The sequence below is a fragment of the Vanellus vanellus genome, assembly GCF_965231255.1.
Source record: "Vanellus vanellus genome assembly, chromosome: 12".
NCBI classification, from domain to species: Eukaryota; Metazoa; Chordata; class Aves; order Charadriiformes; family Charadriidae; genus Vanellus; species Vanellus vanellus.
The window spans coordinates 5,410,668-5,426,489 of NC_138917.1; positions in this window are offsets into that span (position 1 = coordinate 5,410,668).

The following is a 15,822-nucleotide window of genomic DNA, read 5'->3' on the forward strand; positions in this document are numbered from 1 at the left end:
ACTTGTGCATTAAGGGTTTTGCTGAGTGAGCTGGGACACTGTCTCTTTAAGTGTTTAACAGTAATTGGTTCATGTCCTGGTGTTCATTGAAAATCCTAGACATTTCATGGAAAATCTTCTTAATGAGGGAATGAATTTTTCATTCACATTAGAAAGCTCACTCTGACAAACAATTTCTAAATAAAACTTTGGCGACATGACATCCCATATTGGACTTGACAAAGAGGACAGGTGCATTAGAATAAAACTGTATGGCGATCCTTCAAGCTGTCAGCCATGAATATTTTATTTCTTAATGAATCATCTTTGTGAAATGAACTTTCTTGTTGTAGTGTCAGTGCCATTTACAACAAAAAACCTGCTCCTTTTAAAAGGTGAACTCCTTAAAGATGCTGATGCCTGCATAAAATACTTAACCCTAGCCAAGGTATTCAGTAAATTTAATAGTGTATTTTTTTTTTCCCCAAACTGTTTGAAATATAGTCTCATCCTACCAGGTGTGACTGTCAAACACCACCTTTTGCAGTTGCAATTTTGTTAACAAAGCCATTATTCAAGGTAGATCAGCAATGAGGTTGATCCACGGGGCATCAGTTTTGTTATTAAAAAAACAAAGCGTGCTTGCTTAATTACTGGTTTGGCGTTTCCTTTCATTTTAACGGTGTATTACATTTATTTCGTACTCGTGCATAATAGTAGATTTATGTTAGAGATTTATATATGAAACTCGTAGGTCTAACAGACAACAGCCACTTGCCCCATCTTGTACCACCGTTCCCTACCATACAAACAATAAATCGCAGGCTCTCCTTGTTGGTTTGCTTTGGGGTCTTTTTCCCCAAGGTGTAAAGCGAGTGCTGGGGGTGGAGGGTGGACGGTGCCTCCCGGAGCGATGGCCCCCCGCTACTCAGGTGTTCCGTGCTGTCCCGAACTTCCCCTTTCTTCATTCTGAGAGAATACAAACGTCACATGAGTTTATTCTTGCTCACAGTTGATTTGTCAGAGTAGATCCGAATGTACTGGTTTTGCTAACAATTTTACATTCATCGAGTTATCTTAAAAGCATATATGTTTCAGCATTTTGCTCGTGTTCTGCGAAAGCAGCTTGATTTGGATTCTCTGGGGAAAGCTCAATTTTTATTGATATTAAAAATACCCATTTGATTGCAAACCTCAAAGTGGACTAGATTCAATTTAATTTACATAATGGTGTCTTCAGGGACAAAGATTGCACGTCCTTTGCGGCATTAGTTTGTGGATGTTTGTTCCTAGCATGTGTCAAGTTCAAATTACAGGGTTTGTCATTTTACTTGGAGGCTAAATGTTTTGACTTTACTGCAGTCAAATCTATGATATGATTATACTCGTTGTCTGCTGATACTGGATATCTACGCTGTCCTGTTCTTTTCATGCTCCCATCCAGCACCCTAATCTCGATGGGAAGGCTCCAAAAGAGCAGGAATGGGCCCCCTTTAGTGCTTTTAACGCAAGGATTGCCTCCTCCTTGTGTTCCAGTTTCTTCTTGCCATGCTGGACTTTTATCCTTGTGTTAACTTTCTTTCCAAACATCTGTGCTTATTAAGGAAAACTTTCTCAGGCTCTTCTCTGGTTGAGTCAGGAGCACCCTTCCCACTGTCCTTAACTGGAGACAAAATAGAGTCAAAAGTTGCTTTCAGAAAGGTTTTCTTTGCCTTCGCGCTGACCGTTCGCATGTCTGTCTGCTCCACTGCAGTTTCAAACTGTCTGTAAAGTTTGTTGAAGCCTTCATGGAAAAACCTAGAATAGGTTCACTGGATTTCACAAGAAAGTGTTGAGACTGTACCCTTGAAGCCTCTGTGCGTTCAAATTGCTGTTTGTAGATGAAGCCTTACGTGCGCAGGAAGCGTTTCTCACCCGTAGTTAGTAACACCAAAAAGGGAGTGTTCCGGACCTAATGAAATCAACTGAAGGCTGTGGGATGTCTCCTGCAGACTTTGGAGAACTAAATGTGTACTCCCATGCTTTGAGGTGGTTTTGCTAGATTATTATTGCTGGTGTTCCCGCAGCACCTGAGGGTCAGGGCGTTTGCGCTTTGCTAAGCACCATGTAAGTGTAGAGCCAGAGTACAGAGGCAGTTCCTGGTCTGGAGTCCATGTGCATGACTGGAGCCCACTGGTGCACTAAGTAGCCGGTAGAGCCCAAAGAAACAACGATACAATGGTAGATGAATCGGTGTGGCCAGCAGGTTTCATCGAGCACCGGCAGCCGAAATTTTGCTTTCGTTGACGTGGCAGCAAAGGGGAATTTCTGAAAGGGATTCAAGGTTGATAGGAAGGTGGTGGTTCTATGTACGCATGAGGAAGCACTTTCCAAACTTGAGGGCAGCCTGAATGAGTGGAGCAAACGCTTCCAGTAGATACTGGACTCTGCCATTGCGGTTGGGATGAAGGCAAGAGTCAGGCCCTACTGAGGACTGATAGGCGAGACAAGACAGGGATATGCTGTGAGGGGCTTTCCATTCTTGTCTTGAAATGTTATATTGTATTTTATGGGGTTCTTAAGAGGATCCGGTCCTAGGCTGGCCACGCGGAGAATTGCAATTCACTAGGAAGGTACTGATCTTCAAAATTTCTGTTGGTTTAAACGGGAGTTAATGCATGTAACAACTTCAGGATCAAGGGGCAACGATGATAACTCTGTCTTAATCTTCTTTCCCATCTCTAATCAAAATCTTAGTTCTTTAAAGCATCCTTGCTTTTCTCTTGAAATTATCAGACTGTCTTTACCCTCCTTCGGTTTCTAATTTTGCTTTCATTTAAATCCACTTTTTCAATGGCCTAGCAAGTACTAATCAAATAAACTTTAAAAGATTGCTCCTGATTAAATTATTTTTTAATAATGAGTTCCTGTTACCAGGGAATACAGAGTTAAAAAGGTGATATCACTAAAATTAATTAGCATAAGACATGCTGGACTGGTAGAAGTGACTGGATCTTAATCAATAGCAATATGATTACACCCATGCAGCAATTATAAATTATTTAAAACAGTACCCCTAGGTTACTGACTAGTTGCCTTTAAATTAAATTCTCTGTCAATAATTGATGCAAAGAATTAATGTGAGAACACCTTCAGTTACTGAAACTTTTTTAAGGTGGCATAAAATATTGAACTGTTGCCTGTCATTAGCAGCCATCCTGTCTCTTTTGCGCAGCATTGTTCTTTACTAAATTGGTCGAGAAGGACCTCCAGAGCATGAAAGATGACTAATGATTCTGAGCGCTGCGTTCACTCTTCTTCTAAGGACACTGACACTGAGAAATATAAATTTCATGTGCGAGAGGAACTGGAAACTGATGAGACTCGTAGAGCTCCTGATCCATTTTGCTACTGAAGCAGTGAAATGAAATATGCTCTTGCTTGGGTTTTAGATTTTGCCAGATGAGGAGGATAAGAAGAAAATGGAGTGGAATGTGCTGATGTGTAAGCGGTGTTTAGAAAACTGCTGATTTGTTTTGAGCAGTAGTTTTCTTCCTGCAAAAACCCCATAACGCCCAGTCATATACATGAGTAAAAAATATTAATATTTCTATCCTCTTCCTTGGTAATATGTAGTAATTGTTATCTATGCTTTAGTGTTTTGTAGCAGCTGGGATATGTGTGATTTTACCTCTTTCGAGGGGCAGAAAGAAAATATAATTGCCAACTGGGTAACGTCAGAGAGGATGCCACACAAGTTCAGTGCATCTGTTGCTGAAATCAGCTGTAATCTCGGAGTGCACTGGAAGGACGTCCACATGTGAGATTTACATCAAAATGTGTTCACTTCTTTTGCTAACAACCATTCTTTTTGCTGTGTATCAAAAAGATTTTTGAGCAATCTAGCAAGCATTTTCTAGGTTAACGTGGCATAATTTAAGACAGTATGTTTTGAGAGAGCACCGCATTCCCATGTGTAGTTTAAGATGCAAAAATAACAACTCTAGAAAATATGGGGATACTTATAATGATGTGATTATTGTAAAAATCCTGCATTTGAAAATATTATGAAACTGTAAGATTTTAGCTTATATAAATCAGAATTATTATCGAGGTATTGACATAAGCTCACAGAAGCCAGGAAGTTCAGGGATGAAGCCTGGAACAGGAGACGATGTTTGCTCCTACTTTTTGGCTTTTGCTTCCTTACTGTGGGAAGCTGGCAAAGCTACACTGACATGCGGACACAATAGAAATAATTTAGAAAGAAAGTCACTCTTCTTGACATCCTTTTCTCTTCCAGTTTCCTCTTGATTTTTACTTGGTGTCCAAAATCCTCTGTTATTCTTATTGCTGTTATGAAGTATCTCTTTTTAACAGTGCTGCTGCATGGATGAAAATTAGTATCGTGCTACATAAATTGCACCTTTATTTTAAATCTGTGTTTACGAACACAGATTTATGTATTAGCACTAACAAAATTATACTTTGGGGAATTTATTAAATAAAGCGACACCAGAATTTTCTTCTTTTTTTTTTGTTTGTAACAGCTGTAAAAAATGCGTGTCAGTGAAGCTTGTTATTACCAGTGAAAGGCTTTTGGTGCATGCCAGGAATAAATATGGATCAGGGATGGGGAATGTGCTAGAAAAAAAGGAAAATTGATCTATCTGTTTGCAGAGTTTTTGAATGGTGCAACAGAGAGATATTGAATGTTTACTCATTATAATATAGTATTTCTCATTTTCTAAGCAGAATCCTTTGACAAGATTTGGGATAAATGGGGTGAATGCAATATTTAGCTCAGTATTTCAGAAAAAAAAACATGCAAAAAGAAAAATCGAAATCCAACCCAAAATCCAGATTGTGCTGCAGACTTCATGGGAAGGGGAAGGGTACTTCTAGCCACTGGTCGAAAACTTTGGTCTGGCACTCTTACAGCTGCTTCGGCCCCTCTGCGTGTTCCCAGGAGGTCTTCTGAATCTTGATGGGAGTGCAGAATTATGGAAATCGTGAAGGTAAAGATGTCATGAGGTCTAGAAATGTATCATTTTAGCTCTGGTGGAAGATTGCCTCCACTCTGAAGTTGGGCTTTTTACCATAAATGCTAAAATTTAGGAGCGCAGGAACAGCTTAGTGCTATCAATGACTCCCACCCAGATAAGCAACTGAACCAAAGGCAAATGCAGTGTAAAAAGGCAATTGCTCAGGTGAAGAAATCAGGAGCTTCTGACCTTCGGATCTCTCCATCCTCCTGAATCACTACACGGCCTCCGGCAGTTCAGTCACATTTCTGTGCCTCGCCCTCCTCATCTGTGAAAAGCAAATGGTAATGCTGCAGGGGGTGATCTGAGAGCTATTTGGTTAAGGGCTGGTTAGTGTTTTGAAAGGGTGAAGCTAACTTTGTTACCTTGCTTATTACTCGTTGACGGTACCTGAAGGACATCGCTTAGTGCATAACTGGTCGAGCGCGCGGTATATTTGCCTTTTCAATACTGAATTCTAGCAAAACTGAAATGGCATTTATATAATTACAGACAGATCGCAAAATGTCTTAAATAATAGGTTTCAAGTCTCCATTAACAAAAACGCAAACAAACAAAAAGATTCCTGGAACCTGCTGTTTGCTCACTGCATTGATTTTAACTAACATTAAATAAGAAACAACGAGGATCTTATTTGCCCGCTCGTGTTTATAGTGTGTGATAAGGGTTTGCATTTTAACACATAGGAACCTCAGCTACTATTATGAGCTGACTCTGCTGACTAAATCTGTTTAGTCAGAGTTTCAGTCTAACTAAGCACTCTTATGCGCACAGGAAGCCACTGTCTGTATGTTTACCTCAACAGCTAAAGTTTCTGTATCTTATTCATAAATGAACTTCCATCCACATTGGATCCTCTTTTATTAAAGCACATATCGAGTCAATAGACTACCTGCACGATGTCAATTCAGCAGCCGATGCTTCGTTTCAAGTAGCTGAACAGCTGTAGAGGCTTGGGCTCTGTTTGTGGAGCCGCTTATTCTTTTTCTCTTCATTGGCACTTCTCTTTGCCATTTTCTTTCTGTTAAAAGTCTAACATCCTGTGTTGGCTGTAAAGCCAACTGAGATTTCTCCTCACTCCAGTGCAACTGCAGTATCCCCCTCCAAAAACGGTTGCAACATCTCTCCAGTTTAGTGCCTTGGAACCGTGTCTTCACTCGCTCATTTTCACTCTGCAATCCTTTGGCACTTGCAGAGTGGGAAATTTAACAAATGGTTAGAAAGCTTCAGTCGTGCATTGGCCCTGACTTGTGTGCAGGAGATTTTGCATATGTAACTCTTAAGCTGATGAGCAGTTGCTCATTTTATGGCTCTTTAAGCAAGCGTGGAAAATATTTCAAGTTAGGTAAAGATTTTGCTCTTGTCTGAAATAGGAAAAATTTCACTACTTTCACTCTTTTTTTCTTTCACCTCAACACATGAATTGCATTTACTTTGGGAAACTAAAATGGGGTTGAACTGGGAAGCTATGTTTCAAAACATTAAATAAAAATATGTTTGAACAAGAAAATAGAAACATTAAGGAATCAAAATTAAAAGCCCCATAAATCCCGGTTCATCCTTGTCCACTCCTGCTGAGCAAAAGATGACCCCAAAAGAAATGCAACTGCTGAAGCAAAACGGCCATTCATTTCACTGATGTCAGCGCAAGTGGAAAATAAAACCTTAGGAGCTCTTTTGGTTTTCTTTTTCCTGTTCTTATTTGGGTTCGCCAGGCTTGGTAGCAGATAGTGCATGGTTTAGAAGACAGGCTCCTGTCCTACACTTTGGGTTAATGTTGAACTTCACCACAATCTGAAAATTCTCTTTGTTTTTCCTCTGCGACATCGGTTAACGTGTCCAGGACGCAGTACTGTGACCAGCTCAGGCGTCGGGCTTGCACAAGCTGCTCGAGTGTTTCTTCTGCCTGGCTGATTCTGTGGAAAGATCTGAGGGAGGTGGAAAACGCCATGTTAAAGTAGGATGACATGAAATTAGAAAAGAGAAAGAAAAGCCTGGTTGAAACTGCGTATGACAAGTGGTGTTTCTGCTTTTAAAAAACTTAAGAAATCAACCTTTTAGACCTCACGAAGATCTCCGGCTTTGCACGCCAAAGATGTTTTGAGAAATCGATGACTAAATTTGTCCAGGATTTGTAATTTAATTCTCAGAATTTTCATTGACGATCTGATTAATGGGTTATTTCCATTTATCGTCTATCTTAAAGCTACTTTTACAAAATATACGAAAAGCTTACTCTTCTGAAACACGGTTACGTGACCAAAATGAAAGCGTATGTGAATTGCAAAATCCTACGCCTATTAACACCGTGGCTTCAACCATATTCTTCCCGTAATACTGTGCCTGTGCTGATTTACGAGAACACATATGCATATATGTACATGTGTGAGAACTTGTGTGTGTTACGCATCAGTGTCATTGCTGTTTACGAAAAAGAATCAATATGCTTTGCTTGAATTGTTTCCGTAATGATCGTACATATTAGATTGGTGTTAATGTGTAATATCCGGTTTTGAAAACCACATTTCAAGGTCTGATAAATTTGCCAGAGGGAAAAATGTACTTCAAAGAGATACTATCTTGCCTGATAAAAGCAGTAAACAAAGTAGGTAAAATCACTGTTAGTATTTTTATTGTCTAGTTTTTGAATCAAAATTCAGCATTGGTTTAGGAAATGGCCATTTGTAAAGTTTGAGATGAGAGAGAGCGAGCGCGAGCAGTTTACTGCTACCATTAATATTCATTTTTACTCTCACTACACCATAAGCACCCCTCCGTGAAAACAGCTAATTATTGTCCCGAGAAGCGGGTGTTATTTTTCACACAGGGAAAACAAGTCACCTACAGAGAGCAAAGGCAATCTCAAGAGCGGTGTTTCATTCCTGTTGTCAGTGAGATACTTGTTTAGTGTTTCAGAAAGTTTTTCCGAACTTGGTAAACGGGGCAAATGTTTCCAGCATCACTCCAAGGTCCAAGTGTTAAGTGTGCTGGGGGCGCCAAGCGGAAAGCTGGTGAGGCACAGGGGGCTCATGTCCTTGGAGGTCCAAGCTGGGCACTAGACAACGCTTACTCCGCCAGCCACGGCTCTCCAAGGGCAGTGCAAGGGCTCTCTGCACGACGGAGGCATTTCTGGGGCAGGGGCACATCCACAGGGGAAAGACGGTGGCTTACTCCGCTCTTCCTGGGGGTTTGGGGGGATGCCCCAGGATGCCAGAAAGCTGCACGTGAGATGGAAAGGTCTCCCTCCACCTTGTCCTTAAAAACCTTCCCGAGTTGAAGGACCGAAAGTGTAAGTCCGCCCTGGTGTTACGCCGAACCCACACTGCCTATTCTGGATGGTTTTTGCTCCACGCTGTTTAAGCACCTCATGAAGCCTCAGGAAGTTTGTCCTCCCACAGAAGGAGCCCCCGACAGATGCAGGTGACTGGGGGCTCCTGCGAGATAATGCAAATCCCTACCGGTCCTCGTGTGGGGCTGCCGCACTTTCCGGCTGCCAGCGCTAGAACACGGCCCCGCAACAGCCCCTCTTTTCACAGCTGTGCAAACATCCCTGATGACATTTGCACCGGGGCCATGGAAAGCACTGATGGTTTGGACACCCCCGAAATGCGGCGAAGGGGCTGGTGGCAGGGCTGGGATCGACAGTCATTGCCAGAAAAAAGCAGGAGGGGTAGAAGCATTAGTGTCAATATTTTAAAGAGGATTATAAAATCGGAAGGAAAATAGATAACAAAAACTTAAAAAATTCTCTTGCCGTTACCCTGAGGGAGGTGGGGGGGGGAAGGAAACACCAACCAAACTATCCATTCCTCCTCATCCCAGATATGTGTCTTTAAATTAGCTGGAATTCTTGTGGCTCATCCCCGTAAATACTCTCACCTCTCTCTCGGGCAGCTGTAGAGACTCGAGCCTGGTGCACTTACGAAAACGGAGGGACAGCAACGCTGTTGGAGGCCTTAAGGCGGAGTCAAGAGATTTTCGCCGACCTTCTGCTGGGCGGCCCTGCTGACACGGTGTCCCTGGGCTCAGAGCATCCTGGGCACGTGCCTCTTGCTGGCCAGTCTGGGAAACCCTGCCGGGGTTTCGGCGCCCCGGGTGAAGCGAAGCTGCGCTCCCGTGGGGAGAGCTCGCCGGCTCGCTGGCGGGAGGGAGCTCCCACCTCCTAATTCTTTAAATCCAGGGCTTCTCCTGGTGTGTGAGGCTGGCAAGGTTGTATTGTGCTATAGATGGAGGTGGCCAAAGCAGTATTCATTCCTCTGTGCCTGTGGGACTGTGGTTCCCAAGCGAACTAAAAATAGAAACAATTCCTATAATATTTGTATGAAGCAAAGAGAGTTTGGGGTTGACTTTGTTTACTTCACTTTTGTGTTTACTTCCTATGAGCGTTTGAGGAACTGAGCTTGGTGGTCTGTACGCTCACAGAAATGAAGCCCGAGTATTGTTTAATGCAGTTTCAAATTGTGTATTCAGTTTTCATATGACATAATTCAAGCTTATCGATTACTCATACGATGTGTCTGATCTGAAAGGACAGAGAATTCTGCATGGCCCATTTGCCTAACTAGGGTGAACTGTAAATACTTGCAGGTTCAATTAATTGAAACATTTGTGAATAATTCTCATCAAGTAAGTCTGAGAAGACGGGGATGGATCAGTTTGCTGATGACTTGTGAACAAAAGGGAAGGAAGGGTTAAGAAAATTAATTCGTTTGTTGGAAAGTCGAACTCAGCCCTATGTAGAAGCGATGTTGCTGTATGATGAGGGAAGCTAGTGAAGAACACATTCTGCTAAAACGATAACTTTGTGCTGTAAATGGCATAAAAGGATGGTCATGCGTGTATTTGAACTGACGAAGAAAATTTTCAGTTACAGCGGCAAGCATTTCAGGGAAGACTAAAGAAACAGTATTATATTTACGTATGGTAGAAATATGAAGAAGATTCAGAAAATAGCAACAAGAAGGACATGAGATGAGAAACGCTGTTTTGTAGGAATAAATGTACAACTCTTAATCTATTTAACTTACCAGAAATACAGCCGGGAGGTGGTCAGATCACCATCAGTAAGGGCCTACCAGGGAAGATTTCCGAAGAACTGTTCTTTCAGCTCAGAAAAGCGGAGTATCATCCGCTACTGGAAGCTTAAGCCACACGTGCAGAGAGGACACACAGCATTTTTAATGATGAAGGCAAATAAGCATTAGAACAACCTATGGTTCATTCCGTTTTGAGAATTCAAGCACCTTTTGAAACCTCGTGAGAAGCTGCCGGTTGGACGCAGTAGTCACTTGGTGACATTCTGTGGCCTTTAGTGAGAACCAGTGAGGGTTATCTTAGAGATGACTTTTCGTCCTTATTACCTGTGAATACAGGAACCGACAAAAGGATAATAAACAGCTCTACAGGCCGGCCCAGGGTGGGTTTATGCCTTTTCATTGTGCAACCTGAGCGATTCTGAGAGCTGATAATTCTAGTGGAGACTGATATGAAACCAAAGCCAGACTGGGTGGCAGAGGTATATAATAATAATAAACATCCCCCTTTGTCTCAGTGTTATTCAGAGGTTATAATGCTATCCTCATGGCCATACTCTCAGATGTGATCTTTCCTGAAATGATATGTGTGGCCAAGGACCAAAAGGAGCGTTGAAGGGCAGAAAAATGCCGTTTAAGCACCATCTTTCCGAGATTAGTTATGATACTCGCAGTGCCAGAAGTAGAGACGAACCAGCCTTGCTACAATAGAATTGCAGCTTCCGTGGGAAAAACGTACAGGCTATTTATTCATACCTAAACCCCCGTAGCTTCGAGGTAGTTTACTGCTCACGGAGAGGGGAACAGCATGGATGTATAATGTTCCGTGCTCTCCTGGCGCTGAACGAGAGCCGGGACCGGTGGTACCATATGGCCCGTTTATAGCCTGGGCTCCAGCAACTCCGGAGACCGCACGAGGCCCCGTTCCCCGCAGGGCTCTGCCTTCTGAAACGCTGCCCAAAGCCCCAGGTCAGCTCAGCTCATGTCCCCTGAGCCCTGGCGCCCAGGGGCAATACTCTCAGCACCCCAGGGACCGGCGGGTAGCCCTCTCCTCCTGCCCTCTGAATATGGCGAAGAATCGCATTGAGCACCAGACACGTGAAAAATCTCGGTTCACGCTGTCGAAAGCACCGGTGGTACAGCGTAAGAGGTTTTGAAAAAGCAGCAGCTGCTCGCAGGATGCTCAGAAAATGGCCACTGACACCTTTTGGCTGGATATTTTCTGCATTGACACCACTTTCTAAACTGACTGACTTTTTTTCTTTTTCTTTTTTTTTTTTTTTTCCCCCTTAGTATTCCGCATCTCCAATTTTAAGGTTTAAATAGATCTATAGTTTCCCCAAGGAGTTATGTGCAAACTAATATTAAGATTAAAATCTTTTATGTTTGTTCTGTAGCTTGAAACAGAAAACTAGTGCATAGTCTGTTTTATCCCACTGGCTCTCTAAGGTTCAGGTATTAACATAAATACAGCCCATTAACACTTGTTCCTCTCTGTCAGGACATAAATTAAGTCTGCAGGTGTTCCATGAAGCTTTACCCTTGGTACTAATTAAGCCTTGATAATTAGGTTTGTTAAATTCAGGCCTTTAAGCTTATATTCCCTCTTTGGGTTGCCAAAATAGGGATTTGCAATATACAAGGCCTGTTTCTGCAGGTTTTCTGGGTCTTTTTGTGTGTGTTTTTGTTTTCAGCGAAACCACGGTCATAACAAACTCTCCTTTAGTTTGGTGGTTAAAGATTCAAAACCTGTGAAGGACTCCAGTATCAGCTTGTATTTACAGCAGCACCTTTTCTTTTGCTGGCTTTTTGGCAGGGCGCAGTCGTAGTGGCAAGTTTCCAGTCCATATGTTAACCACACAGATGCTTCGACTACATAAACGGTTGCAGTTCCAAATGAAATATCATTCAGAAATGCGCAAGTTGTGATCTGAAAATGATAATATTAAAAAATACGCTTAAAAACAATAGATGTTTAATTTAGCAAGCGTATCCCATATAGCAATAAGACTTTCCTTACAGAGAAAACAATACAGAAAAAATTCCCAACGCCTGGGATTTTTGTCAAGTGTTTTAAAAGGTTATGTTCGCAGGTCATATGGTCTCAGTGCTAAATAAAAATAATAATTAAAGAAATCTAGTTCAAAGGAATCCTCCTGGGAATAGGGTTATTTGTAACACATATACAGAACATTAAATAGTCTAATCAAAATGGATTTTCTTGCCAGTTAATCTCTTCTCTTTTGTTTCTCCATAAATATATAGCCCGTCAGATCAAATGTTTGATAAATGTCATTTTTCATCTAGAATAAATGAAACCGCAGCTACAACTCTATTAGAGGTACTTTTGACATTATTCACTGCAATCATGCTAACTTGATGCTAATAGCCTTAATGCTTTTTTATCCACGGGATATTAAATGAAATCTTATTTTTAATCAAAACTTTTTTTTTTTTTACAAAAAGGAAATAAAATAAATAAATTAATAAATGCCATTAGAGACTTTCAGCCACATTAGGTTCTCATCCTTCATTTTATTTAGTGTTTTATTGACCAGAAAGCCACAATTAATCATTTTTGATCAAGAGCTATGATTTTTGTAAGCAAAAGGGGTTTATTCAGATGTAGTACATAAACATGCGGTCAGTTTAACATGCCTAACAGTATTTTTAAATCTTATTTTGATTTCTAATAGGACACGGTTTAAAGTTTGAAAAAATCTTCCGTTAACTTTCTTGAAAGAATAAAAAGTACTTAGGGTGCATATTTAGACTCTGCTACAAAGAGGAGTTCATACCGAATAGCAGGAAATAAGCATAGGGGTGTTGAAAGAATGTCTTTTCAGCATCCAGTGTGGCATTCGGATTGTTTTCCCTTGGAATGGTTCAGCTATAAAAGAACCCCACTGAAGGAGAGAAAATGTGAAGTATATAATCATCATTAAAAGGCATCACTTCTTATTGCAGAAGATACTAATCTCACCTTGTAATTTACAGCATTTCTATATTTATAACGAGAAATAGCGTGACGCATAGTATATTTCATAGTAACAGTGTCCTAAATACTGAATTAATTAGCAGATTTTTAATGGTGGTCCCATTGAGGCGTATAACAATTGACAAAATACTGTAAGAGAGAGTATACTTGATAGATTCCACTTATTAATAGGCCAAAGTCATTAGGGAGATAATGTATGAGAGGAGCTATATTCAACCCCTCGATGTTTTGAGTTTTTGGAAAAAAGGAAGACTGTGCGATGGGCTACTGGACTCCAAGCCTTGAGAGTTTGTTAATTAATAACACTTCCAGTTCTGCAGCGTTTCCACGTCAAGGGGGGAGGGGGGGGTGGAAGACTTTGGTTTGGATATATAATTATCGCAGTGTTTTTAAGAGTTTGTCTACCAACTACCAGTTATAAATCTGAAGGTTGTTGGAAGCATAAAATACGTTTCTTCTTTCTTGTGTGCATCAGCTTGGCTTCAACGATCATATTTGGACTTCTAAAGCTTCCTTTTTCGGTGATTCAGGAGGCTTTATTTGTTATCAGGAGCTTGCGATTTCTTAGGTTGCGGGAAAACAGTCCTTTCCCTTTCTCATGCGCCGCCCTCCCCCCCCCCCCCCCCGGCTTTTTTTTAGAAAAAACCTAGAAAGCGGTCCCAAGACTTTGCTGAGCCATGGCATGTGCCCGAGGGAGGGACGGTAGACATTCGTACGCCCCACCTTCTGTACAATGACTGGCATTTCATATTATATGACCGAAAATGTTATTAATGAAGCAAAGAGTCGTTGCTGATTACACACCTCAAGGACAAAAAGATGACAACTTTTTTCTTTCCAGTGGAGCCCGGTACTGTACCTGGTGCAGCTCCACGTGGGAAGGGAAGACGCTGCAAGGGCTAAAAGGGGGATGGGAAGCTGGGGGTTAAGGCATTTCAAAATGTCAGGCAGCTTGTTATATTGCAGTACATCATTCTCTCCCTGGAGACCGCTGCTGAGGCCTAGGCCAAAGCTACAGAGAGAGCAGAAAATTTGACACGAGCTTCCAAATTTTCTCTTTAGCTCTCTTGGGCTGCAACCCATATGCCATGGTTAAACCATCAGGCTTTGCTCCGCCGAGACCTTAGGACAAAGCAACTCAGTATTTCCTTTTCAGTGAAAGTGACTGCTCGTTTCCTTAGCAGAAATCTGTTTTCCCACCCACTGTCTTCTTAGAATGAAAATAGCTTGGGTTTTGCCCTAAAAAAAAGCTTGTCTTGAATTGCATGCCTCTTATTTTCCCGTTCTTAACTTCTCAACTCAAATATTAGTGGAATCTAACAGTAGATTTTAATGAATTATAAAAGACGGTGCTATTTGCATTACACAATTGTTGTGTTTTCCAGAGAGTTGTATAATCACATCTGAAGCAGAAGCAGCATTCGCGGACATTTATCCAAACATTCCAGTTTCTCCACATTCTCAGTTTCATTGCAACGTATGCCTGAAATGTATGGGAGTGATTCTAACTGCACATATCCGGGCTTTCATTTTACAAAAAAAAAAACCATCCAGTAACCCCATTCGTAAGGGCAATCCCTTTTTCCGTGAGTTCTCAGTCTCACGTGTTCAGTAGTTCGTTACCCAACCATGTAACTATATTCCATTCTAGCCCAGGGAAAGTGCCGGGAAAGGAGCAGCCCACGTTTTTAGTTGTGCGCGTATAACCAAACACGTTGAGATTTCTGTTGTCGTGTAATAGCGTGGTAATTTATTATTCCCACTGCATGTATCGCAGTTGTACAAGAGGAAGAGAGCGTGCCAAAATTGCTATTTGTGAGAAATTGAGTTGTGGCCAAGTATAGTTAAACGTTGGGGCCAGAACCTCATCTCCCTTTCCATAAAGCTGTCCTGACAAGCAGCCGAGGATTTTCCTAGCGTAGGAGAGTTTTCAGATGCTCTGTAGCTGGCAGCCTGCACCGTTGTAGCCCACTTCTGTGCACACCTGGGTCGGAGGGTTAGCGCACATTACAAACCTTCTCTAACGTGCCGGGAACCCAAGTCAGGCGGCACCGCGGAGGGGAGTACAGGGGTACCCGTCCCCATGGACTGTTGCAGCTAACATAGAACTTGGCAAAAAAACCCGGGATCCGTGCTGTACTAAACTGCTTTACTGTCCTCATCTCTTCCAGCCTGGCTAAAGTTAGCATATTTGGGCCATATTTTACTTCATCCTTTTCTTTGAAGGATATTTAGCATGAGTGTGTGTAAGAAAGAGAAAAACCAAATGGCTAACGAGCTGTTTTTCTTCTCCAAGTGGGATCCTTGCCGTATTATTATTAATGTTATTACCCCTATAAATTAAAAATTATTTGACTGTTGGTACTAGTGTTGGTGTTTGCATGTAAAGATTTGGGAGATTTCAGAAAAGACCTACAAGAATGATGAGAACTTTTATCCAATGGCAAAAGAATAAAGAACCGCTGTCTTTATGAAGAAAAGATTGAGATATCCCTTGGGTCAAACCAATGAGCACCTACGTTTGGAGAAAACTTCTGCCAGAAAAGCACTTTTAACCTAGTAGGAGGACATATAGTGAGACCAATGACTAGACCGAAACGAGAAAAATTGTAGTAGTAAGACCCTTCTTTTTTTAAAAAAAAAAAGAAAGAAAGAAAAAAGAAAGAGCGTAATTAAGCACTGTAGCAACTTGCCTGGGAATGTAGTGACTTCTCCATCACTTGAAGTCTTTAAATCAGGATTGAATGTCTTTCTAAAAGGTACTGGTTGCAGCTCAAGCAGAAGTTAT